Source organism: Phalacrocorax aristotelis, chromosome 1, assembly GCF_949628215.1.
Source record: "Phalacrocorax aristotelis chromosome 1, bGulAri2.1, whole genome shotgun sequence".
Classification (NCBI taxonomy): domain Eukaryota; kingdom Metazoa; phylum Chordata; class Aves; order Suliformes; family Phalacrocoracidae; genus Phalacrocorax; species Phalacrocorax aristotelis.
In genome coordinates, this window is record NC_134276.1 from 11,513,549 (window position 1) to 11,539,511 (window position 25,963).

The window sequence follows — 25,963 nt, forward strand, 5'->3', positions numbered from 1 at the left end:
TGCCATAACTGACAGAAATGATGACAAGGTTGTCAGATTGCAGTGGAGGATATGGAGTAGACATTGAAAGGGAAATTCAAATTGCCACCACTCAGCAGTGGTAATCTGTGACCAAGGAATGATCTGACACGGAGTGCAAGAAGGCCCAACTGCAGAAGGGGTTAAACTGTCAGGAAGCAGGAATGCCAGTGACAGAACACTCCCAGTAAGGAGGTGGGTTTCCCTTATCAGTGAGATGATAAGAACCTGAACAGCATTGTCTTGCAGCCACCTTGGAAAGGGAGGGCTCAGAGGCCACTTAGACAGCAGAACTGGCTTTGGGGGATGAATCCAACACTGGGCTGAGGCACTTCGGGCCAACGGGCACAGGATTGGTGCTGATGCAAGTGTGTATAAGGAATTGGCTCATGATGCATCTTTGCAGACTCCTTGTAGAACTGCTTATAGCAGTGGGACTTTGTCCAATATTGTTCTTTTTTTTTCTTGTTTGTTTTATATTTAAGTACAAACATGTGTTTAATTTGCCTCAAGGGGTACAATAAAAATTCCCCAACAGCATGCAAGCTACAAGAAGTCAAATAAGAAAGGACACCGAGTACCCACAAACTTTGGCACAAGCATTAGACTGTGCAAGGCTACTGAACAAGCTCCTATTCAAATGCAGAGGAAAATCGGAGTTGTTAATGACTGGAGAGATGATTCGTCAGTAGCCTGGAGAAAGCAGAAAAATTACCAAAATGTACAAACACCAGCAAGGGAACCTACCATAAGTTTGTATAAACATACAAACAGAAAGCAAGGGTAGATGAGCAACACAAAATGGTGAAATCATGCAAACAAAATAAAAAAAGAGAAAACAAAAAGGTTCTGCATATGAAGTCACATGCAGTAATGGTTGCATGAAAAAAAATTACTATGCCAAAGTCTCCAGCAAGAACAGGCCAGTTAATGCATAAAACCTCAGAGGCATCTGCCCAAATGATGAGATTTTGCAGCCAGAGGGGTATAAGGTGGCTCTTCATTCCTCTTTTGTGGTTTTGCTCTGCCTTTGCTTCCGGACCTTTGCCAGCTGTATAGGAAGCTGAGCACCAAGGGGTCAGCAGCACGTAAAGGATCTACCTAGTCACAAAAAATTCCTACAGGAAAAGGAAGTGAAACATCAGTCAGGCAAATTTTGAGCCAAACAGCAAGGGGGCATGATTACATACCCACAGCAAAATATTAAAGAACCTGAATTTAGTCTTGCAGCGTGGACACTCAGGCAGAGGCCAACAAGCATGTGTCTTCTTTCAGCTACAGAGCACCTGACCCTAATGCTTAAACTGGAACAGGTATCTATAGGACAGATGTAAAAACAAAAATATCAAAGCATAGAGTTTTGGCTCCACCGCTAAGGAGATTGCCAAATTTTGTTTGAAAGATATTGTCTAAGTTTATTACATCTGAAAAGATACGAATGATTCAGTGGTGTATCACCTGCTTCACAGAATAACCAAACAAATGCAGAAAGCAGTAATTTTTACTAAGGAATCAGAGCCCATGATTAAGGTAGCAATTTAAACAAAGCACTACAGAGAACTTACTGCTAAATGCCCTCCACTGACTCAGGACAACTCCAGTAGAAAAAAAAAATTAATATTCTCAGTACAGGATTTTACAGACAAATATTGGCAACCTCTTCATAAAGCAAGTAGCTACCTCACCACGCACTGGACAACAAGAGAGAGATGGAAGTAGTCAAAAACACTGTTTGGGATCCAAAGCAAAGCAAACTGCCATGTTGCAGAAAACCCAGCAGTAAAACTTGTAGAGTATCTGTTTGACTAGAGGACATTTCCAGACTACTGCCCTGAAGAAAGCAATAGCAGTTCATCACCGAGGCCTTCTGTGTCTGGCAGGAAGTGCCTGGGAAGTAAATCCAAAATGGAATGAATGAAGATAATGCTGTGATTGACTTCAATATCACACATATGTACAACATATCGGCACAACTCATATGGAAATGAAAAATTTCTGGAGTATTTTGCTGGTACACCAATCATCTGGGGTATAATATGACTCTCTTCTTGCTCACACAGATGAGTTTTTTTCAAAGCACACCCAGTGAGGGAGGTTGCCTCTGCATAGCTAAACTTTGTTTCATTATTGAGAGGGGTATCTAATTCATGAGACAAGAAGAATTGCTAGATTTCACCATTGAAACACAGCTGATCTTCTCTCCTGGGATCTATGATCTGACCCCCTTTCAAGGTAAAAGCAAGACAGAGGGTCCCCGTATCTAATGCAGTAAACACAGGTACTCACAAAATGACTTCCAGGACTCTTGGAGACCCCAGGAAGCCACTGCTAGCTGAGGAGGCAGGATTCACCCTATTATCTCCTCACATGTAGCAATCTCACACAGCAGGGAAGTGGTGACATATTAACCAAAGACATGTGGCACGTCTGAGGAGATGCCATTGTGATATGGGCAGAGGACCTGCCCTAAGAAATGTGAAGTCAGCAGATCTCAACCTGCTAAAAGTACCAAAGATAAGCCTATCTGAAAAAAAAAATTATTGTGGTATAGATCACAATTAGCCTCCATAGTTAATATATCCCTGCCAAAGCACTGGCATTGCTAGCAGGTCTAGGGGAAAAAGAAAACTAGACTTTATGTTCACAGTAAACCGCACAAACTGTAACTTCTCTTTGTACACTGATATTCACCCTCATGGGAATGAGAAATTACTGGAGGGTGTCTAAGTGACTATTGCAAGGAAAGCAGAAAAGTGTTTCTGCAAGGAAAGTGTCTCCCGTTGTGCCATTTTCAGAGTGAGGACCTCAGTTTGCTTGGAATTACTTTGTGCATTTTCCTTGGAAATGGACATCACCATCAGTGATGACTAGTGGTGATTAGTCATCACCGCTTAGTCATCACCAAAGCATGGCTAGTCAAATGGTAAACCTGCATTGGCAGTTACAATTACAAAAGTTCTAATAAAGAACATGGTGGACAACCAGATAAATATACTTCAATAACACACCTGAATGGGGCAGGTTCTCTCCAGAGGCCTTCATGGTATGGCAGTTAGTTCAAGATAAAACCCTACATTGAAGTGCAGAACTGCAGGAGTACTTGCAGCACATGAGAAGACAGAGACATATATAGATTAACGCTGGTTATGACAGACAAGCACAGGATGTCCCAGAATAACAGGTTAGAGACTCTGTTAGGATGAAATGACTCCTCAAAAAAACCCCGTGCACTTTGTTTACTCATGTATGAAACTCCTATTCTTACTGTGTGTTGTGGTTTAGCGGCAGCTCAGCCCCACACAGTCGCTCGCTCACTCCCCCACCTGTAGATGGGGGAGAGAATCAGAAGGGTAACGCTCGTGGGTTGGGATAAGAACAGTTTAATAATTAAAATTAAAACAAACAACAGTAGAAATGCAATGTAAAGGAGAACAACGAGAGGCGCAAAGTCCCGGGGGAGGGGGGAAGGGAGGGGAGAGAGGGAACGAACCGCCGGAACAAACCGCACGCGCCACAGCCGCCCGCCGCCCCGCCGACCCGACGCCGCCCCCGCGCTGCCACTGCCCCCCCCCAATATACTGGTCATGGTGTCACATGGTATGGAATGAACCTGCCATTGGCCAGTCGGGGTCAGCCGCCCCCACCATGGCCCTGCCCCTCCCAGCCCCCCCCGCCACGCGGCAGAGCACGGGAAGCCGGAAAGGGAGCCGACCCCCACAGTGAGGAGAATTAACCCCTTCTCAGCCAAAACCAGCACATTCTCCACCCCTTATTCCATACCATTTATACCATGCCCAGGTCCCATATGATGCAATACAACCGTACCAACCACCACCCCTCCCCTTCCCATCCTTTAACATAATACACAGACATCATTCCCTTAGTTCATGGACCTTCCCTGTAAAATGTCCATTAAAATGTCCATTGAGTTCACCCAGTCCATGACTCTGGGCTCCATCTGTTGTAGCAGTCTTTCTGGGTGGGAGAGATGGTGTGTGGCGTTGGGTTGATGCATACCGAGTCAGTCATCGTTCCATCACTGCTGCACAGCTTGTATCATAGTTGATCTTCCATGGGTTGGGAGGCTCGTACTCTGATATCATTGATACAACACAGAGGTGACACACAGTATTATATAGCAGTTCACATTGTGCCATTCAGTTCATTGACTGTTTTCACCCAAAATCAAATCCCCTCGAGGCACACATCGAGTTTCTCCATCCTCCCGCATCACCCACCAAGTGCACCCAGGTCCTCCAGCAAAAGCAATCCCACGAATGGGTTTGCCTTTGCCGGAGGCAGGAAGAACCCAGACTGTTTTGCCCAGCATACTTTTTGTGTGCACTACAGGGACTCTATCCCCTTCCACAGTATGTAGGATTTCTGACTGGGCAGGGCCAGCTCGGTTGGCAGATCCCCTCGTGTTGACTAACCACGTGGCTTTTGCTAAATGTGTATCCCAGTCCTTGAATGTCCCACCCGCCATTGCTCTCAGTGTAGTTTTTAACAGTCCATTGTACCGTTCAGTTTTCCCAGAGGCTGGTGCGTGGTAGAGGATGTGATACACCCACTCAATGCCGTGCTCTTTGGCCCAGGTGTCTGAGAGGCCATTTCGGAAATGAGTCCCATTGTCTGACTCAATCCTCTCTGGGGTGCCATGTCGCCACAGGACTTGTTTCTCAAGACCCAGGATAGTGTTCCGGGCAGTGGTGTGGGGGACAGGATATGTTTCCAGCCAGCCAGTCGTTGTTTCTACCATTGTAAGCACATGGCGCTTGCCTTGGCGGGTCTGTGGGAGTGTGATATAGTCAATTTGCCAGGCCTCCCCATATTTATATTTCAGCCATCGTCCCCCATACCACAGAGGCTTTACCTGCTTCACTTGCTTGATTGCAGCGCATGTGTCACATTCGTGGATAACCTGTGCAATAATATCCATGGTCAAGTCCACCCCTCGATCACGAGCCCACCTGTATGTTGCATCTCTCCCTTGATGGCCTCAGGTGTCATGGGCCCACCGAGCTAGAAATAGTTCACCCTTATGCTGCCAGTCCAGATCCACCTCAGCCACTTCAATCTTGGCAGCCTGATCTACCTGCTGGTTGTTCCGATGTTGTTCAGTGGCCCGACTCTTGGGGACGTGAGCATCCACATGCTGTACCTTTACAACCAGTTTCTCTACCCGGGCAGCAATATCTTGCCACAATGTGGCAGCCCAGATGGGTTTGCCTCTGCGCTGCCAGTTGCTTTGCTTCCATTGCTGCAGCCAGCCCCACAGGGCATTTGCCACCATCCAGGAGTCAGTATAAAGATAGAGCACTGGCCACTTTTCCCGTTCAGCGATGTCTAAGGCCAGCTGGATGGCCTTTACCTCTGCAAACTGGCTCGATTCACCTTCTCCTTCAGCAGTTTCTGCTACTTGTCGTGTAGGACTCCATACAGCAGCCTTCCATCTCCGGTGCTTTCCCACAAGGCGACAGGACCCATCAGTGAACAGGGCATATTGCTTCTCATCTTCTGGCAGTTTGTTATACAGTGGGGCTTCTTCAGCACGTGTCACCTCCTCCTCTGGTGATAATCCAAAATCTTTGCCTTCTGGCCAGTCCATAATCACTTCCAAGATTCCTGGGCGACTGGGGTTTCCTACTTGAGCCCGCTGGGTGATCAGTGCAACCCATTTACTCCACGTAGCATCAGTTGCATGGTGTGTAGAGGGGATGTTTCCTTTGAACATCCAGCCCAGCACTGGCAGTCGGGGTGCCAGGAGCAACTGTGCTTCAGTACCAACCACTTCTGAAGCAGCTCGAACCCCTTCATATGCTGCCAATATCTCTTTTTCAGTTGGAGTATAGCGGGCTTCGGACCCTCTGTATCCCCGACTCCAAAACCCTAGGGGTTGACCTCGGGTCTCACCATGTTCTTTCTGCCAGAGGCTCCAGGTAGGGTCATTCTCCCCGGCTGCAGTGTAGAGCACATTCTTTACATCTTGTCCTGCCTGGACTGGCCCAAGAGCTACTGCATGAACTATCTCCTGTTTAATCTGTTTAAAGGCTTGTTGTTGCTCAGGGCCCTGTTCGAAATCATTCTTCCTCCAGGTCACTTGATAGAGAGGGCTCACGATCAGACTGTAATTTGGAATATGCATTCTCCAAAAACCCACAACACCTAAAAAAGCTTGTGTTTCCTTTTTGCTAGTTGGTGGAGACATGGCTGCTATTTTGTTGATCACATCCATTGGGATCTGACGACGTCCATCTTGACATTTGATTCCTAAGAACTGGATCTCCTGTGCGGGTCCCTTCACCTTACTTTATTTTATGGCAAAACCAGCTTTCAGAAGGATTTGGACTATTTTCTTCCCTTTCTCAAAAACAACTTCCGCTGTGTTGCCCCACACGATGATGTCATCAATGTAGTGAAGGTGTTCTGGAGCTTCTCCCTGTTCCAGTACAGTCTGAATCAGTCCATGGCAAATGGTAGGACTGTGTTTCCACCCCTGGGGCAGTCGATTCCAGGTCTACTGGACACCCCTCCAAGTGAAAGCAAACTGTGGCCTGCACTCTGCTCCAAGGGGATGGATTAAAATGCATTAGCGATATCAGTTGTGGCATACCACTTGGCTGCCTTTGACTCCAGTTCGTACTGAAGTTCTAGCATGTCTGGCACAGCAGCACTCAACGGTGGAGTGACTTCATTCAGGCCACGATAGTCTACTGTTAGTCTCCACTCTCCATTAGACTTCCGGACTGGCCATATGGGACTGTTAAAGGGTGAGTGGGTCTTACTGATGACTCCTTGGCTCCTCAGTTGGTGAATGAGTTTATGGATGGGGATCAGAGAGTCTCTGTTGGTGCGATATTGCCGCCGGTGCACTGTTGTTGTGGCGATTGGCACCTGTTGTTCTTTGACCCTCAGCAACCCCACCACAGAAGGGTCCTTTGAGAGACCGGGCAAGGTAGACAGCTGTTCAGTTTCCTCCGTCTCCAAGGCAGCTACACCAAAAGCTCACTTGTAACCTTTTGGGTCCTTGAAATACCCTCTCCTGAGGTAGTCTATGCCAAGGATGCACGGAGCCTCTGGGCCAGTCACAATGGGGTGCTTCTGCCACTCATTGCCAGTTAGGCTCACTTCGGCCTCCAATGCAGTTAGCGCTTGAGATCCCCCTGTCACTCCAGCAATGCTGATGGGTTCTGCCCCTATATAGTTTGATGGCATTAAGGTGCACTGTGCGCCGGTGTCCACTAAAGCTTTATACTCCTGTGGGTCAGACGTGCCAGGCCATCGGATCCACACAGTCCAGTAAGCCCGGTTATCCCTTTCCTCCACCCGGCTGGAGGCAGGGCCCCTCTAGTCCTGATCATGGCAGTCACAACTCACTTCCTGTAAATGTGAATCAGGAGTCCCTCTATTACACTCAGAAATAAAATCTGCGCTTCTACTCCTCTGTCTGGGGACTTGCTCGCTGGAAACTGGAGCAGCAGCTTTCCTGGAAGAGCCTCCCTGAGTGACTGTTCTTCCTTGCAGTTCATGTACTCGTGCCTGTAGGGTCGAAGTAGGCTTGCCATCCCACCTCATCATGTCCTCTCCGTGGTCACGCAGGTAGAACCATAGGGTGGCCCGTGGTGTGTATCCCCTTCTTTGAGCCAAAGGACGCTTATTCCTAACAGCTGAGACACTGCTCTGTCGAGGTGGGGAGTAGGACAGATCTTCTTTGAGTTGCTGGACCTCTTGGGATAGTTTCTCCACAGCAGAGACAAGCGAGGAAGAGATATTTGTGTCGTAATCCCGGAGTCTATCTATCACCTCTGCCACCGTTGGTGTCTCGTCATCTTTCCAGGACATCACTGCCAATGAGTTTGCATGCGAAGATGGTGCGCTCCGTACAAACTTCCGCCACATGGGTCGTGTGCACTCGGCTTCATCTGGATCTTTGGATGACCGTTGATTGTCTAGGTCACCATAAATCACCTCAAACACAGCTAATTCCCTGAGATACTGGATGCCTTTCTCCATAGTTGTCCATTTTCCTGGGCGATATGTAACATCTTCTTTAAAGGGATACCTTTCCTTCACTCCGGACAGGAGTCGCCTCCAGAGGCTGAGGGCTTGTGGTTTTTTTCCAATTGCTTTGTCAACACCCCCTTCCCCAGAAAGGGATCCCAATTGTTTGGCTTCTTTTCCCTCTAGTTCCAGGCTACTGGCCCCATTATCCCAGCATCGGAGCAGCCAGGTGACAATGTGCTCACCCGAACGACGGCTATAATCTTTTCGCATATCTCGCAACTCGCTTAAGGACAGGGATCGGGTGGTCTCTATTTCATTTATTACTTCTCCCTCCTCTCCCCGCGATGGCCCTGGTTCTTCATCATCCCGTTCTAAACGAGTTGATGTCCGCTTCCAATATTTCGTCTTGTGTACGGGGGCAACTGATACTGGTACGGGTTTATTTTCTGAGCCAGCTCCGGTACTTGTTGTGGGGGTTTGAGTGGCTGCAGTGCCTGTCCTCAGGGCTGGATTGTCTACAGTGCCAGTCACTTTGCATTTCAATCCAGAGACATTCTCTTCCCCCTAGGGGCACTGAATACTGTTGAGCAGGGCTCGGTATGCATGGGCCAGACCCCAGCATGTTGCAGTTATCTGTGTCTCTCTGGAGCTCCCAGCGTAACAACATACTTCCTCCAAATATTCTACTAGTTTTTTAGGATTCTGCACTTGTTCGGGGGTGAAACTCCAAAACACTGGGGGTGCCCACTGCCCTAGGTATTTGCCCATGCTATCCCACATGCCCTGCCACTCGTAACTATCAAGCCTCGGGGCAGATTTCTGGGTGATATTCTTAAGTTGCTTAGTCAAAACCAAAACAGCATGCCCAAAAACTAACAATAAGTGCACCTTAACCACTCAAGGATGTTCAAGATACAAAAACGTTGTTGTAACAAAGGCACAGACGTCATAGAACAAAGTTGCAAAGGTACTATTCTGTATTTCCTCCATATAAAATCTCTCAGAGGAGGAGGTATAATTGCTAATTGCCTCAACAAGGTGGTATCCAAAGTACAGGAACGGTTTCAGCAAAAACCCCAAATACCAGAAAGCTGAAAACGAGTGTTTGTATAACAAATCTTGTAGGCAAAACATTACTAATCACAGCAGAACACAGCAGACTCAAACAACCAACACCGATTTTTAACACCAACTGCAAAAAGGACAACATGGTGCTGTGACCAGCAGCTGTTGTTATCTCCAACCCTCGAGCCCCACGTTGGGCGCCAAAATGACTGTTGTGGTTTAGCGGCAGCTCAGCCCCACACAGCCGCTCGCTCACTCCCCCACCGGTAGATGGGGGAGAGAATCAGAAGGGTAACGCTCGTGGGTTGGGATAAGAACAGTTTAATAATTAAAATTAAAACAAACAACAGTAGAAATGCAATGTAAAGGAGAACAACGAGAGGCGCAAACCCCCGGGGGAGGGAGGGGAGGGAAGGGGGGGAGGGGGGGAGGGAAGGGGGGGAGGGGGGGAGGGAAGGGGGGAACGAACCGCCGAAACAAACCGCACGCACCGCAGCCGCTCGCCGCCCGCCGACCCGAAGCCGCGCTGCCACTGCCCCCCCTCAATATACTGGTCATGGTGTCACATGGTATGGAATGAACCTGCCATTGGCCAGTCGGGGTCAGCCGCCCCCACCACGGCCCTGCCCCTCCCAGCCCCCCCCGCCACGCGGCAGAGCGCGGGAAGCCGGAAAGGGAGCCGACCCCCACAGTGAGGAGAATTAACCCCTTCTCAGCCAAAACCAGCACACTGTGATTACCATTTGTCTTTCCTCTTTCTTGGGGGAACTTGAAACAATGAGGAATTCACTCCCTCTAACCAGAGACAAAAAAATACATCACTTTTCACACACTGCCTGGAGGCTCCTACCATACCTGGTGCTCTGTCCTTCAGGATTTGTATTTTATTTTGTACATTTTTGATTTGCTTCACAATAATGTACCTATTTTCCACCAACATGTGCTCAAAGAAAGATAGAAAGATTATGCTCTGAGCATGTCCCATGAATTTAAAGTTTGCAAAAGATTTTGAGTTAGATATTAAGGAAATATTCAGCAGAGGAAGAATAATGAAGCAGTGGATCTCCATCACTGCCATCTTTACAAGAGTAGTCCGAGCAAACACATGAAAATAGTGTCATAATGGTGAGTCTAATCCAGGGCAGGAGAATGAATTATTCAGCATCATGAGGTTCTTTTTACGTCTGTCTTGCCAGCTTGGATTCTATGTAATGGATGTTATTTTCACATGATGAACAGCCAAATCCTCATTCATGTCACTGCTTAAAGCTGGTTTTGTACATTGTGCAAATGCAAGAAACAAACATAGGCATGGAGGACCACCAAGTATGCGCAAGCTGAGAGGTCCTCAGCAGGACATGTAAGGATCACAGGAACTCAGTGATAATAGTTATCAGAAGAAGCTCTCCCAAGGTGAAGAGCTAAACACTAGGTACTCCCCTGCTTGCGTAAGGTCTGCGTATCTTTGCTCCAACCTCAGGGCATGTCATATGAATGAAGCGCTATGAAAGAACAGCCCGCCAACTCCACAGTTGAGCTCCCAACCACAAGACTCCTTGTTAAGGGAGTCTTAAACAGGAAAGATCAGCTGACCTGCTCTACTTGGGCCAAGAGACAGGCCCTGTGGGTCCCTCAAAGTAGAAATTTCATCTGCATTAGAAATTTTTTTCTTATAAAGGGTGCGGCACTTCATTACTTATGCAGGGCTTCCATGAAGCCTTTGTGAGAAGACGTCTGAAAGCACTACATTTGGTGACAGAAAACTACTGTCTCCAGGCACAAGGAATAAAATCCTAAATCTTGCCTTGTTCTGCTTTTCTTTTTCCACATGGGCTTGAGTGGACAACTGCAGTTAACTTTTAATGCAAAGTCTTAGAAGCCTGTCTTTCTGGATTAGATTTCCAATCCAGTTCATCAGGCAAGCATGGATTTTATCTGCTAATAATGTCTGCCATGGACAGCACATGGTTTATAGAAGTGCCTGAGCAATGCTGTTGTCAGCAGCACACAGACTCATTAGAGCATCAGTTCCTTATGAACTGTTATTTTCCAGCAGGAGTCCCTTTGTATGTCATCTTAACCTAAGAATCCTGTCCTCTGGTGAGGATTTTCTTTTGATATCAAAAGGTATGAAAAAGTAGAGGGAAAACCTGGCCTGGACTAACGGATTCACCACGATTTTCCTAATCTCCTATCTAGAGCTCTTCAACTCATTTTGAAGAGGCAAAATGAGGGGAAAAAAAAGGCTGGGAAGAGGTAAGGTGTATGACTAAGGGGGCAGAAGAAGAAGGTGATATGACTGTCTGGATCTCTATCTCTATTTCTCTACACTTCATTTCCCAGGCCTTACTTGTTCTCTTCTCCTTATGTGCAAACCTCTACTTTCTTTGCTGCCTTCGTCTTTTAAACATGGACCCTGTTGGGCCTCAGTTTTCCTTTGGTGTCCGTGACACATTTAGGGCTGACACCTGAAGGTATCCATCAGTGATGTGGGGACTTCTGCCAAAGGGGTGCTTGGTGGACCACCCTGGGACTCATAGTGTCTCTAGTCCATTCCCCAACATGGACTTCCACAAACCCCTTCTAGTATCCAGTCCACTGCATGGCCTGCCTTCTTCTGTGCTCTCTGCTGAAAAGGACCAGCTGTATCTGCAACCCACTGCCCAGGTTTCTGTTTGTGTTTGTTCGTTTTTACCAAGAGAATATTTAGCAAAATGCTAGCAAGTTTGATGATTTTATCAGCAATGCTCAGCATGCAGCAGCTGCTGATGTTTCCAGTGCCTAAAAGAAAGTTGATGCAAACTGTGACAGCCTGCCAGCAGTACCCGGAAGCTATGAACCCATGGTGGAAGAAAGCTGGGTCCAATGCCTGCTCCTGCATGGACTGCCAGTCCCCCAGCAGCACCAGGGCTTGGCAATGGGGGGAATGCAGACATGGAGGTGTGCTTACCAGTAGGGACTCAGGGGTTTTATTTGTTTGTTTTCTTTTTAATATGTATCTACATTGCTGAGCTCTGGTTGAAAAGAATTATCAAGCACGTCAGTCATATCTATGAGTTCCCCTTCCTTTCTGTACCCATGGCCAGAAAGAAACCAAACATAGCACAGAGTAAAAATAGTGCATGTTTCAACCTGTGTCCCACTGGCAAACATAGTGCTCAGATCTCTTTTTATTAAAGGTCACATCACCTCCTGATCATGGACAAAAATGCACTCAGAGGAAAAGAGCCGACTGTGCACACACCTACACTGAAAAATCAGGTGCATTATTAGAGGAGCTCAGGGGAGCATCTCAGCTGCTACACATGTGGGGTGAGGGGCTTCCACCTAAACATGAGAAAAAATATCTTTCCTGTGCGGGTGCCAGAGCAGGGGCACAGGCTGCCCAGAGAGGCTGTGGAGTCCCTTCCCTGGAGACATTCAAACCCCGCCTGGACGCATTCCTGTGCCCCCTGCTCTGGGTGTGCCTGCTCAAGCAAGGGGTTGGACAAGATGATCTCCAGAGGTCCCTTCCAACCCCTGCCATTCTGTGATTCTGTGATTCCACACTGGCTGGGCAGGGAGGGACTGCTCAAGTGAGGCAAATGCATTGAACAGGGAGAAGGGAAACCTGGGGAAGAGCAATAAGAAACAAGGGTTAAAGCCTCCACCATTGAATTAAGCAGAGATATTGAACCAGGGGAAAAGCCCTTCTAATAATTCCCTTGGTGAATCAGACTGTGGTTTTGACCTTGGCTACAGTAAGGACTAGGAGTCAGTCATCTGTCAGGTATTCGCTCAGATATCTCATTGCTTTCCCTTTCTGACTTTCTTGCTGTAACAGAGATTGTCTCCCTGATCCATGTTTCTCTTTAACCCCCTGCTCCTTGTTTTTCTGAAGGTTGAGAGTCATCCACAGATCTCTTCACAGGTTCCTGGGGTCCAGTTTGAAAAAGTCTTTATCCTTTGGGAGTTTACTAAAGCACAGTCCCATCCAGCCAAAGGACATTTGGGTCTCTTGGTGATGACATGGGAGCCTGTACAGAGACCTGATGGAAGCACCACAGGGCTGGCACGAACTTTCAGGCAGCATGAGAAGAAGCTGATGGTAGGGAAGGAATGGAGGGGCCACAGTAATATGCATATGACTTCTGCATGCTTGAAAAGGGAAAATGGAGAGAGGCAATACTCTCCCTGGAGACCTAGGGGTCTGGAGCGCTTCAGTCTCACCTAAGCGCAAAGGCCTTTCACATCATTACAGCCTAAGAAAATTAATGCATTTGCAGCTGAAGACAAAATGGAAAAGTGCATTACATAAAGTGCTGCCATTTATGGGTCTTTTATTCACACACAGCAGTGATGGGCTGGTACGCATGTGCCTAGAGCAGGATGTTTCTGCTCATAAAGTGTCTACTTATCTCTGTTTAGATCCTTTCCTAGCCCTAAATACCAGGCTGACTTCTACTACTCCTGCTCAGATGAACAATATAATGGAGTGTGACCTCTGTGGTAAATGCAAGAAAAGATGAGGGCAAATGCGCTAGTCCCACAAGATGAGATTAACAGCAGTCTGGAAAAGTCAAAAGCAGGCTATCTCCCATGAAGCATAATGTCTGGTAGCACGTTTTATTTTAACATAAGCATATATTAGTATTCCTATTTTATTTTATCACCAACATACTGGGAACAGTGCAGGTATCCTTATTCCTGGCCAGCAGTATATTACTATGTAAACTGTGCCATTATTCTTAATGGCATGACTTCCAGAATAATATATTCAATTCATATTTATTGTAAGTAAGAGTATCAAAATTTGGATGTATATAATGATGCGAGTCCTATGCACTTTTAAAAGTGCGGTCTTTCATTTTAATGTGTTCTATGTAATATACCTGAAATATTATGACTTGTTTAGCAACATGTGCAAGAAAACAAAACTGTTCTGTTAGTGTTAATGATCTTTGTTAGATAAAACAGAAAGCATCTTAAAAAAGGAGAACCATAAAAAGACCTTAATATTTTCTAATGTTCTTTAATAATCTAATAAAATTAATATAACCTTCTACTAACAGGGCCATTTTCATTTCTTGGGCTAAAAATCAATGAGCCATGTACAGCAGCAGAATCTGCAGTCTAAGGAACTCAGAAATTCCTTGACCAAAGAGGTAAAAAGATTATAAAGATTTTAGGGGTTAAAATGAGCGTTCCTACTAATTTCAAACCTGTCTCTCATGATGTAGTCTCCTGAGCACATCACAATTTTCCCTCCCCCCTGTTGTGCCAGTAGAGCTACAAAGGGATCAGGATGGACTGTGGTATGGTTTGGTTTGGGGTTAAAACAAAGCAAGGAAAAAATCCCTGCTTTTCTTGGGGGCCCTGAAGCTGGGGAAAATGCTTTGGAGCTCTACCCTAAGACTTCAGCACATGCTTCAGAAAAGGGATAATATTGTGGCCCAAATCACTGGAAGGCTCAAAGAGAAATGGACAGGATCTTGCAGTGACTTAAAACAGGTGAGGCTCTGTAGGGACTTTGAAGGTTTACTCACCATCATATATTTGAGCTAAGGACAAGCCATGGGATGTACCTGATGCAGCAGCTCAGTTTAAGAGAAAGCTTTGCTTTTTTCTTAATAAAATTCTTTACTGTGTCTCCTATATTCAACCTCTGGGTGGAAAATTAGAATTTTATAGTGTGTCCATCTACATCTAGCAGTTAAGTCAGATTAATATATGTTATGAAGTTAAAGGACAGTAGCTATTTCATGCTTGAATACTTATTCCCAAGTAAACATCTTTATGTAGATAGTTATTCAGGAACAGTTATGCTGAAATAGCTGTTACCATGCCACTGCTTAGCCCTGAGCGGTTGTAAATGCACAATGTTTGCATCGATTCACTCGCAATCAGCTTACCTGAACTGGGCCACTACTGTGGATTGAGTCTGTTGTGCTGGAAGGAAAATGTATAGGTACAAGTTGTCCTTTGATGAACCCCTTTGTAAAGAACATGACAGTTTCAAAACAAGGTCAAGTGTGTCATGAACATTTCTGACTTTGAAAAGAGACTCTTTGGACAAAAGCTTTTCCATTTAAAACACACTAGCTCTCCGCTCTCCCTCAGACACTCCCAAGGCATCCATGTGTTTTGGAAGGCACTGGTACCCAACACCAGACAGTCAAGACTTACTTGCCCTTTACAATTTAGGTTTCTTTATCTGACTACTGTTAGGGTTTTATTGCCTGAAAAATATACATGCCAGATAATCACTTCCATCAGTGCAACAAAGCAAGAGAGAGATTCCATAGGCCCAAATTTTGTGTTTCTGTTCTCCTTCCTTTCCAGTTACTTATTATCTTTTGCTATCAGAGTTCTGCTTCAAGACCCTAACTGAGAGTAAAACTCCTTTGGACGTGATGCTGTGCAGACATACAATAAAGATTTTATCATAAGCGTCAATGATTTTACAGTCCCCTCCTGGGACTGAGCCGAAGTATCCAGTTGCTGATTCTTAAGACACTGATAGGGAAGTTAGGCTAACCAGGTCCATCCTCTCTCCCAACACAACGGAGACGGTTAATGTTAGAGAAAATACACGGCACTTTGTTCATAAAAGCAAATAAGAATTGCCAGAAAATGACTGTTTTTCTCAATAAATGTTCGTTCAGTGAAGCCAAATTTTTTTCCTTCTAGAAGAAGGTCTAGACAATACAAGTTGTCTAAATATCTAATTTCAGTGTTGTTGGATTTGGTTTTCTTCAGAAAAAAAATAGATTTTCCTTTAGAAATTTAGTTTGAACTATGAACATTATGAATTAAAATTAAAATTAGGATTAAAATGTGCCTAAAACCCTCCAGATGATTGAGAAGATGGTATTTTTATTAGCTCAAGCCAAAATATGTCATAATATCTGTTCACAAAGAAAATTTTAGATTTTGAATTATCATTCATATTTGAAGCTAGTATTTTTTTTCTATATGATGAAACATTTTTGAGACAGAAATAGCAGCTTCTTAACTATTAGATTCTCCCATCTCTACAGAGTGGAGTTATAGGAAGCCACATGGAGGAACAAAGAGATACCTGATGTCTCCTTACCCTACTCTGGGCAAAAATAGTTAATGTAAAGACTACTGGGAAAGAATAAATTATTCTAGGGAATCCCTGAAAACTTTCAGTCTAATCTCATGTGAAGTATAGTACTTTCTTGAATTCCTGTTTGAATGCAATATATAACAAAGGCACAATATCCTCCTTTAATAAAATTGCCTTCAATAAAGACCCTAGTATAACCTTAATGATGTTTTTTGAGACACAGTGCTTTAATGCTGGTGATCATCAAGCAGGAGGTTGGAGAAGAAACATGCAGAGATCCCTTCCAATCAAAATTAGTCCTGGTTCTTACACAGACATAGCCTAAGGCTTTCATACAGCTTTAGGCAAATTTTGCTGTAAGGGTGCTGATGCCTCCAGCTGCCTGGTCTACCTTCCTGCTGATGTTCACTGTCCCTGCTGAACAGTCAGCAGAAAGGACCCCAGTCCTTGCCTCAGCTGCTGCCCCACAGTCATGGTGTGCACACTGAGAACCAAAGCCCATGCACAGCGTGACTTCACCCAATCCATGGGGAAGGGGCTGTAAAAAACCTTTGAAGACACAGTAAGATCTGACACCACCACAACTGTTTGCTAGGATAACTTGCCTTGGCAGACTAGGGTTAACCACATTTGCAAGCACAGATTTTTCAAGCTTTGCTGAGTGGAGCAATAGAGCTTTCATCTATCCTTCTGACTTGTACACTTCTTAAATACATGGTTAATGAATCATAGAATCATAGAAGGAGAATGAAAGAGACTTGTATTGAATGATGGTGTCTGTCTGTATCGCTGGGCAGTAATATTCACAAAACTGTGTTTGTTGAATGGTTTAGCACACAACAGGATTATTCTAGTTTTGTATCCAGCATGTTCAAAATTCATCCAGTCCTGGGGACACGCAGTCATGGGAAAGGTAATTGCAAGATTCTTACCTGGGGCAGCAAAATACTACTTTTCTCAAAAACATGACGGATTACAAAATAGCTGATCCTGCTCTTTATGTGGTGATTCATTATCACCTGTTATTGGAAACAGATTTACCAATTCACAGATGTAAGGAAAACTCTTCTTTTCCTGTGATACGCTATAAATCCTTGCTTGTTGCTTTACCCTGAAAAATGCAAAGCATCCCACAAGAAGAAGCCCAGTTGTGCCCTCCCAAGTACAAGAGCTCTTTTACTCTGAACTGCAAACCTAACCTTTCCAGGAAATACAAACAGCTCAATATACGCCAGAAAAGCAAGTTAATTTATATCCCATTCAACAGTATGAGTAATCATTCATGTGACTGTCAAGTTGGATGACTGCTGCTCTCATTTTATATCTTGAACTAATTCAGTACCCAAAACATTTGTGGAGGCAAGCAGTACTGACAGGGCAGGTTTATCTGCCTTAGATAAGCAACTGGAGTGAAAGAGCCACTAAACTGAAGAAATGAACGTGTTGAACAGACCATGAGACTGTCCAGCCCAGGTTAGCAAGCCCCTCAAAGCCCAGGTGCACATCTGCTGGTAGAAGCCCACAATCTCTTTAGTGTACTTCTTTAAGCTTCTTTCTTTATGTACAGTGCAGCCTGCGGGTGAGGCAGCAGCCCTCCATAGGTACATCTATGCTATGTTGGGTGGAGGCTTCAGAGGTCAGTTCACTTCCTCACACAATGGTTGCTAGCTTGGGTGCCTCACTAGTGCACTCACTGTCTGCTAATTTGGAAAAAGGAGAGGGAACAACTGTCTTTTGATGTTCCACTCACTTGCAATGCCAAGTACCTTCAGATCAGGCTTCATAAGGACAGTAATCAAACTGTGATGATCATCTCTTATTACCAAAAGTGGTATCCCTTGTCTATATTGTGAGTAAATGTGTGTTCATACAGGAGATGGTCTGTTTAAACCACCATTTTTTGATATGGATTTGCTGCTTTTTTTTTCCCCCCATTGGATAAAAACAAGATTGGTGTTGGTCACACAATGAAATGTTTCCCTAAGAATATTTATATGTGGGAGAGTAAGATGCTGAATACAGAAAACAGGATGACTGCACCCTTCTAGGATCCAGGCCTCCTAAAGCACAAACCCTGTTATTGAAATCTTCAGTGAGATTTAATCAGAATTCATGTGTCAGTCACCCTCCCTTAGTGTCCCAACAGGCAGAGACAAACAGGCAATTCAAGGGTTCACTGTATCCTGATGCAGATAAGCAAAATAAATGCATCAGCTCAATTACAAAAGTTTTTATTGCTTCCATTTCATGGAAGGGGACCCAGTGGGCTAACTCAAGTGTAGATGTCCACACTGCACACACCTCAGGTTGGGTGAGACTGTTCCTAACCCTGATGCGAGCTGTGTTTCCACTTAATAACAGGTAATTTATTTGCAGAAAGAACTTCAAGCTTTGGCTTTTAACTATTTCTTGTCTTTCTTTTTTTTTTTTTTTTTTTTAGCAGCTAGGAGACTTACAAACACAAAGAATTATTTCCCATTGTAATATCTGAGGTTTACCTCTTTGTTCCAACAGATGTAATTTCCTCTGCACAATACCCCATGTATTTGAGCCCCAGTAGCCTATTAATAAGGATTTAACTTCTCCTCAACGTAATATCTATGCACTGGATGCACCTGTATCTTGAACAGCTCTCACAAAGGTTTCTCATTCTTTAAGTAGACTAGGAATCCTTTTCTTTGAGTACATTCTACCCTTTTTGCAGGATTTTACAAAATAACTGCTTCTCGCAGGCATACTGGCTCTCCTCAAAATAAACTCTCACTTTGTTTTTCATGCTGCTTATTGCAAATCTACCCAACTTGTATTTGCAAATCCTTTCTTAGTATACATGATTTTGTTTTTCTCTGCACGTTCTGTTGGATCTTGCTGGTCTTGCGGTCCACTACACGCTGTTCTACTTTCCTTCTTATCAGCTATGTATTGCAGCCTGACAAATTCTGACTGATTTTCCTTAGCTTAAAAAAGGAACTTGAGCAGTTCTTTCTCTCATTTGAGTCCCTGATACCCCATCTGGGCTCAGATTCTGCAAAACATCCAAAACTGCATATTCAGCTCCACAATCTCAAATTTGTTATAAATGATGCAGCAGTTCCTCCCTTTCTTTCAGCTTCTCCTGTCAAGCTGATATCTTTCAAATGCATCATTCTTCAAATATTTGTGACTGTCTAGCTGAAATACTCTTCCTCACTTAAATATAGGTATTAAATCTAGTGTGTCCAACCCATTAATATTAAAATAAAAATAGCTTCCTTTCACATATCTTCCTTTCCAGAATGCCTATTTGCATTCATGAATAGACAAAATTCTTGCCAGTGATGTTTCCAGTTGGCAGCATTTCTGGAGAATTGCACAGAAGTGGTTTATTTTTTGTGCAATGAAGAGAACAATCCAGACTCTTGATTTTGAGATGAGCTCTCACCTTCCATATCTTGAAGCCGGGGCTGCAGTAATTGGTCTGATGAAGGGGACTGACCTCCTTCAGTGCTGTGGAAATTATCAGCGAGATGCACTGGGTTTGGTGGTTATATCAACCTGGGTGGTCTTGGCTGACTCAGAAACCAAGCTGATATTTCCAGGAGGATAATAAGAGAACATTTAGAAGTAAGAGGCTTTCTGACCTGGAAGAGAGATGAAAGACATACAGCTTGCATGTCTTTGTTGCATCAACATCTTTTTTTACCTATCTTGAATTAGCTGCTGATACAGAAATGCCCCCACTGTTTAAACTTATAAGTAAAATGGTGTTTCTCCATTTATCTTAAACAGTAACAGTGGTAACTCTTTGAATTAAAGATCACTATTTTTTCTAGGATGTAGCACACTGCATTTCTCAAATGAAACTGCAGAGCTTTTAATTTCTGGAATCTGGAAACTAAACTTTTAATTTCTAATAGGCTGGACTGAAATTCACTAAAACTAAAATAGCCTGCTAGGGAGGGATGGACTCCACCTGTCTACAAGGGGCAAGGGAATCTTTGGCAGCAGGCTGGCAAACTTGGTGAGGAGGGCTTTAAATTGAGGAACTCAGAGGGTGGCGGCCAAAGTGGCAATGCTAATGCCATCACATCCAACGGGGGATTAGGACAGGCCAACCAAAGCAGTGACAAAGGAGCCTTATCTGCCTCATGGGATGATAACCAGGAGACCAACTATCCCAAGGGTTGGCATGGCTATAGTGTGTTCTTGTGTATCCCTCCAGGGAAACGTGTGTGCTCAGTTATCTCTCTGAAATGCCTGTACACCAATGCACGGAGCACAGGGAATAAACAGGAGGAACTAGAGGTCTGTGTGTGGTTGCAGGGCCATGATCTCATTGCAATCACAGAGACGTGGTGGGATAGCTCGCATGACTGGAATGTGGTCATGGATGGCTACAGGCTTTTCAGGAAAGACAGACCAGCAAGGTGAGGTGGGGGAGTTGCTCTTTATTTGAGGGAGCAACTGGAATGCATCAACCTCTGCCTTGGAGTGGAAAAAGAAGTAGTTGAGAGCTTGTGGGTAAAAATTAAGGGGCAGGCAAATATGGGTGACACTGTTGCGGGCGTTTGCTAGAGGGCACCTGATCAGGAAGAGGAAGTTGATGAGGCCTTCTACAGACAGCTGGAAGTAGCCTCACAATCGCAGGCCCTGTTCCTCATGGAGGACTTCAACCACCCTGATATTTGCTGGAAAAGCAACATGGTGAGGTGTGCATGATCCAGAAGGTTCCTACAGAGCATAGAGGGTAACTCTTTGATGCAGGTGGTGGAGGAGCCAACGAGGCGAGATGTGCTGCTCGACCTTATCCTAACAAACAAGGAAGGGCTGGTTGAGGATGTGAGAGTTCGGGGTAGCCTTGGCTGCAGTGACCATGAGATGGTTGAGTTTAGGATACTGTGAGGTAGAAGCAGGGCTATGAGTCAGGTTACAACCTTGGACTTAAAGAGAGACACCTTTGGCCTCTTCAAAGACCTGCTAGGAAGAATCCCAAGGGCTAGGGCTCTGGAAGGCAGAGGGGTCCAAGACAGCTGGTCAATATTCAAGGACCACTTCCTCCGAGCTCAGGATCAGTGCATCCCCAGGAGGAAGAAGTCAAGCAAAGGAGACAGGAGACCTGCATTGATGAGAAAAGAGCTTCTAGAGAAACTCAAATGGAAATGGGAAGTTCACAGTATATGGAAAAAGGGACTGCCCACTTGGGAGGAATATAGGAATGTTGTCAGGGTGTGCAGAGATGCAATGAGGAAGGCCAAGGCCCAGTTGGAATTCAATCTGGCAAGGCATGTCAAGGGTAACAAGAAGGGCTTCTTTAAATACATCAGCAGTAAAAGGAACACTGAGGGTACAGTGGGCCCCCTGCTGAACAAGGAAGGGGCCCTGGTGACACAGGATGCAGAGAAGGCAAAGTTACCGAATGCCTTCTTTGCCTTGGTCTTTGCTGCTAAGGCTGGTCCTCAGGCGTCTCAGCCCCCAGAGGAGAGAGGACAATTGGGACAAAGGAAGGCTTACCATCGGTTGAGAAAGACCGATTCAGAGATCACCTCTGCAAACTGGATCCTCGCAAATCCACGGGCCCCGATGGGATGCACACACGAGCGCTGAGGGAGCTGGTGGATGTTCTTTCTGAGCCACTCTCTATCATCTTTGAAAGGTCATGGAGGACAGAAGAGGTGCCCGAAGACTGGAGGACAGCAAATGTGACTCCAGTCTCCAAAAAGGGCAAGAAGGAGGGCCTGAGGAACTACAGTCAGCCTCACCTCTATCCCCAGAAAGGTTATGGAGCAGTTCATCCTGCAGGTCATCTCCAGGCATGTAGAGGACAAGAAGGTTATCAGAACTAATCAACATGGATTCACCAAGGGGAGATCATGCTTGACCAACCTGATAGCCTTCTATGATGGCGTGACTGGCTGGGTCGATGAAGGGAGAGCGGTGGATGTTGTCTACCTTGACTTCAGTAAAGCATTCGACACTGTTTCCCATAACATCCTCATAGACAAGCTAAGGAAGTGTGGTTAGATGAGTGGACAGTAAGAACTGTTCTCCATAGAGAACTGGCTCAACAACAGAACTCAGAGGGTCGTGATCAATGGAGCAATGTCTGGATGGAGGCCTGTCACTAGTGGTGTTCCCCAGGGGTCTGTGCTGGGTCCAGTCCTGTTTAATATATTCATCAATGACCTAGACGATGGGATAGAGTGTAACCTCAGCAAGTTTGCTGATGATACCAAGCTGGGAGGAGCGGCTGATACACCAGAAGGCTGTGCTGCCATCCAATGAGACCTGGACAGGCTGGAGAGCTGGGCCGAGGGGAACCACATGAAATTCAACAAGAGCAAGTGCAAGGTCCTGCCCCTGGGGAGGAATAACCCCACGCACCAGTACAGGCTGGGGGCTGAACTACTGGAAAGCAGCTCTGTTGAGAAGGACCTGGGAGTGCTGGGGGACAGCAAGGTGACCCTGAGCCAGCACTGTGCCCTTGTGGCCGAGAAGACCAACGGTGTCCTGGGGTGCATTAAAAGGAGTGTGGCCAGCAGATCAAGAGAGCTTATCATCCCCCTCTACTCTGCCCTAGTGAGGCCAAATCTAGACTACTGTGTCTAGTTTTGGGCTCCTCAGTACAAGAAACACAGGGAACCTCTTGAGCAAGTCCAGCGGAGAGCTACGAATATGATGAGGGGACTGGGGCATCTCCCTTAGGAGGAAAGGCTGAAAGACTTGGGTTTGTTTAACCTGGAGAAGAGAAGACTGAGGGGGGATCTTATCAATGCTTAGAAATAGCTGAAGGGTGGGTGTCAAGAGGATGGGGCCAGACTCTTTTCAGTGGTGCCCAATGACAGGACAAGGGGCAATGGGCACAAGTTGGTACACAGGAAGTTCCAGCTAAACATGAGAATAAACTCCTTTCCTGTGAGGGTGCCAGAGCAGGGGCGCAGGCTGCCCAGGGAGGTTGTAGAGTCTCCTTCCCTGGAGACATTCAAAACCCACCTGGACGCGTTCCTGTGCTCCCTGCTCTGGGTGTGCCTCTTCAAGCAGGGGGTTGGGAAAGAAGATCTCCAGAGGTCCCTTCCAACCCCTACATTCTGTGATTCTGTGATTCTGTGATTTTGTGAAAACTATTATCACAGCAAAGAGACAAAAAAAAAAAAATCCTAAATTGAAGAGAATAATTACTATTCAAGAATTGTGATAACAAAGTCATTTATAAATTAATGAACATTTTGTTGTCTGGAACATTATAATATGAGTAATGTTTTCTTTTTTAAGGGTCACCTAGTGGCCCATGAGGGTTACATGACTCAGACTACCTATGCTGTAGGCACAGAGAGCTCTGACTCCTGGGTTGCGTGTTAACCCCAATATGGAGGTCTGCGGAGTGTCCCTTCACTGGGAGTAGGACAGCTCTTTTGGGGTCATGCTGTGCCTCATATGTTTGTGGGAGCGAGTTCCCCCTACAGCTGTGTTGTTTGGTGCCAGTTGCTTTCCAAACAAATGCACTGTCACTCTAAGGAAGCAAGGTACCCTAGATTTCACACAACATGGTGGAAGCAAATCTGTGCTGTTACCAGGCCCAGAGTGGCAAGTCCATGTCACCTTGTACCACATCATGTAGCTTTACTGTCTCAGGTTTTTACCAGTTCTGTATCTGCATTGTATTCCATTTCCTAGTGAGAATGTGTCCAGAGATGATATGTGACTGACTACCACTTATCTCCAGGTAGTGGACTCAAAGTCATGTAATAAGGTGTCCCTGTTGATAAGCCATAAACCACTTGCAAGATGTTCAGCAGACATCCAAGGGCAGGTGAGCTTATTCAATCACGTCCATCAAATCAGGCAAGTCTTGCTTCTCCCTCCTCTGCTCCAAACCATGCATTCACTCTTGTGAGTGAGCACAATGGCTGTGTGCTCACTGGAGTGTCCTGAATCCACCTGGTTTGTTAAGATAGTGAAAGACTACCCACCATTTTTATTGGGCGATTAAAAATTTAAAGAGCACCAGAAATGGTTGGCAGAAGATAAGCAGCAAAAATGTGTGGCCAGAAGGGGGAAGCAGGACTCCCCCTTTTTAGCAGCAGTCAGCTGTTACGTTTGGTGAAAACATAGCTCTGTTCAAGATTGAACCATGAGGCTGAAGCAACTACAGATGAAGAGAGAAGATCACAATGAATAAGTACAGCTTACAAAACTGCAAGGCAAGTCTCCAGCAACAGACCAACATCAAGACTTACAGGTTTGTTTCCATCAACAGGGATATTGATCTGAACTGAGATGCATGCAGCATCCCAGGCCACTGTGCTTCCAGCTAATAAACCACAGGTTCAGTCAGACTTGGGAGCCAAATCATCAGCTCTCCAAAAGAGCGGTTATGAAGCTCTCAGATACTTGGGGGAAAAGGGACAGACTGCAGATTTTGGGACAACTTGTGCAGTATGGCATACAGAGTGAACTTCAGACATGATGTTTGGGATCAGAAAAGAAAGATATAATCTATTTAATAAGCTTATTTATTTTTTATGCAAAAAAACTGGACATGGAAAAGAGGGCACTTGCTGGTGGCAATGTTGTTGTGATAACATTAAGAGAAGTAAAAGGTAAAGACCAGAAAGGCAGCAGACCTTTTCCCCACACTTTTTCCAAAAATGTAAGCTTTCTGTGACTTTGCACATAGATTTCAGCAAGACCCCAGTAATACAATGTGGTGCATGTAAAATTTATGTCTTAATGGGTAAAGGTTTGCTGTGCTGCAGAGGACACTCGGCACAGTGGTGTTTGTCCAGGACTTCTCTCACCACACATTATCAAGGGCAGAGCCATGCTTTGCATTGTTGGTCCCCTTGTGCTTTGTCAGCAAGGTAGATGTAGCAGAGAACTCCTTCTGAGACCTTTATTAAGGAGGGATTAAAATAATTGGAGGTTTCTAAAAGGGATTTGAGAGGGGGAGGCAGGGAGCATGGGAGAAAGCATAAAGCTGAAAAGATTCATCATTAGGTTCACATTTCAGATTTCACTGACTTTCAACATCTATTGATTCTCAGTTCCTTTCAGCAGCTCCACCTTATTAGGAAGGTAAATTACTGACAAGAACTGAAGAAATTGTTATCGCATACTGCTACAAAAATACTGTATGATTGGCACGAAGTGAGTCATATGTTTTTCACAGTATGGGAGAAACCCTACCCGCCTGAAAATACTTCCTTGTCGTCCTGTACAATCCTTTTGGCAGTACACTCTAACACATAAAAGCAGGGTCACAGTGCTCTCAGCTTTCACATATTTCAGCTGTCTCCTAAAACCACCAGCTCCCAGTACTTTTAATCCTTAGGACAGTGGTAGAGGGAGCCACTTTCTGTGATGTACCTAACGGAGTCTTCTTTGACAAAGGGAGAATTACGGGGAGGTTAAGAAATTATACCTAAGAAATTGTAGGTCAGTTGACTAGAGCTCTATGACATTCATTGCATGGTGTATATGAAAAGAACAGTGTAAAAAGAAGTTTCCAGTGCTATCACAGCTAGCTATCAACAGGAAAAGAATGAAATATCAGGCTCCTCCATCTCACAAGGTGAGACTGCTGGAGTATGTAAGCATATTCTTTTTTCCCTTGTGCATCCAGATTACATTTCAATGAGGCTGATTACATTTTATGAGGCTGTTGCTATGCATTTATTTCCAACTTTTTCCCAAGAATAGTTTAGTTGCTAAACTTTAACTGTTTGGCCATGAGTCAGAGCACAAAGGCAGTATTAAATTGTAGGTTACACAATGCAACACTCTACCTGGAGGAGGAATCTCCCAGTCTTCAGTTCTCTTTCCAGATAC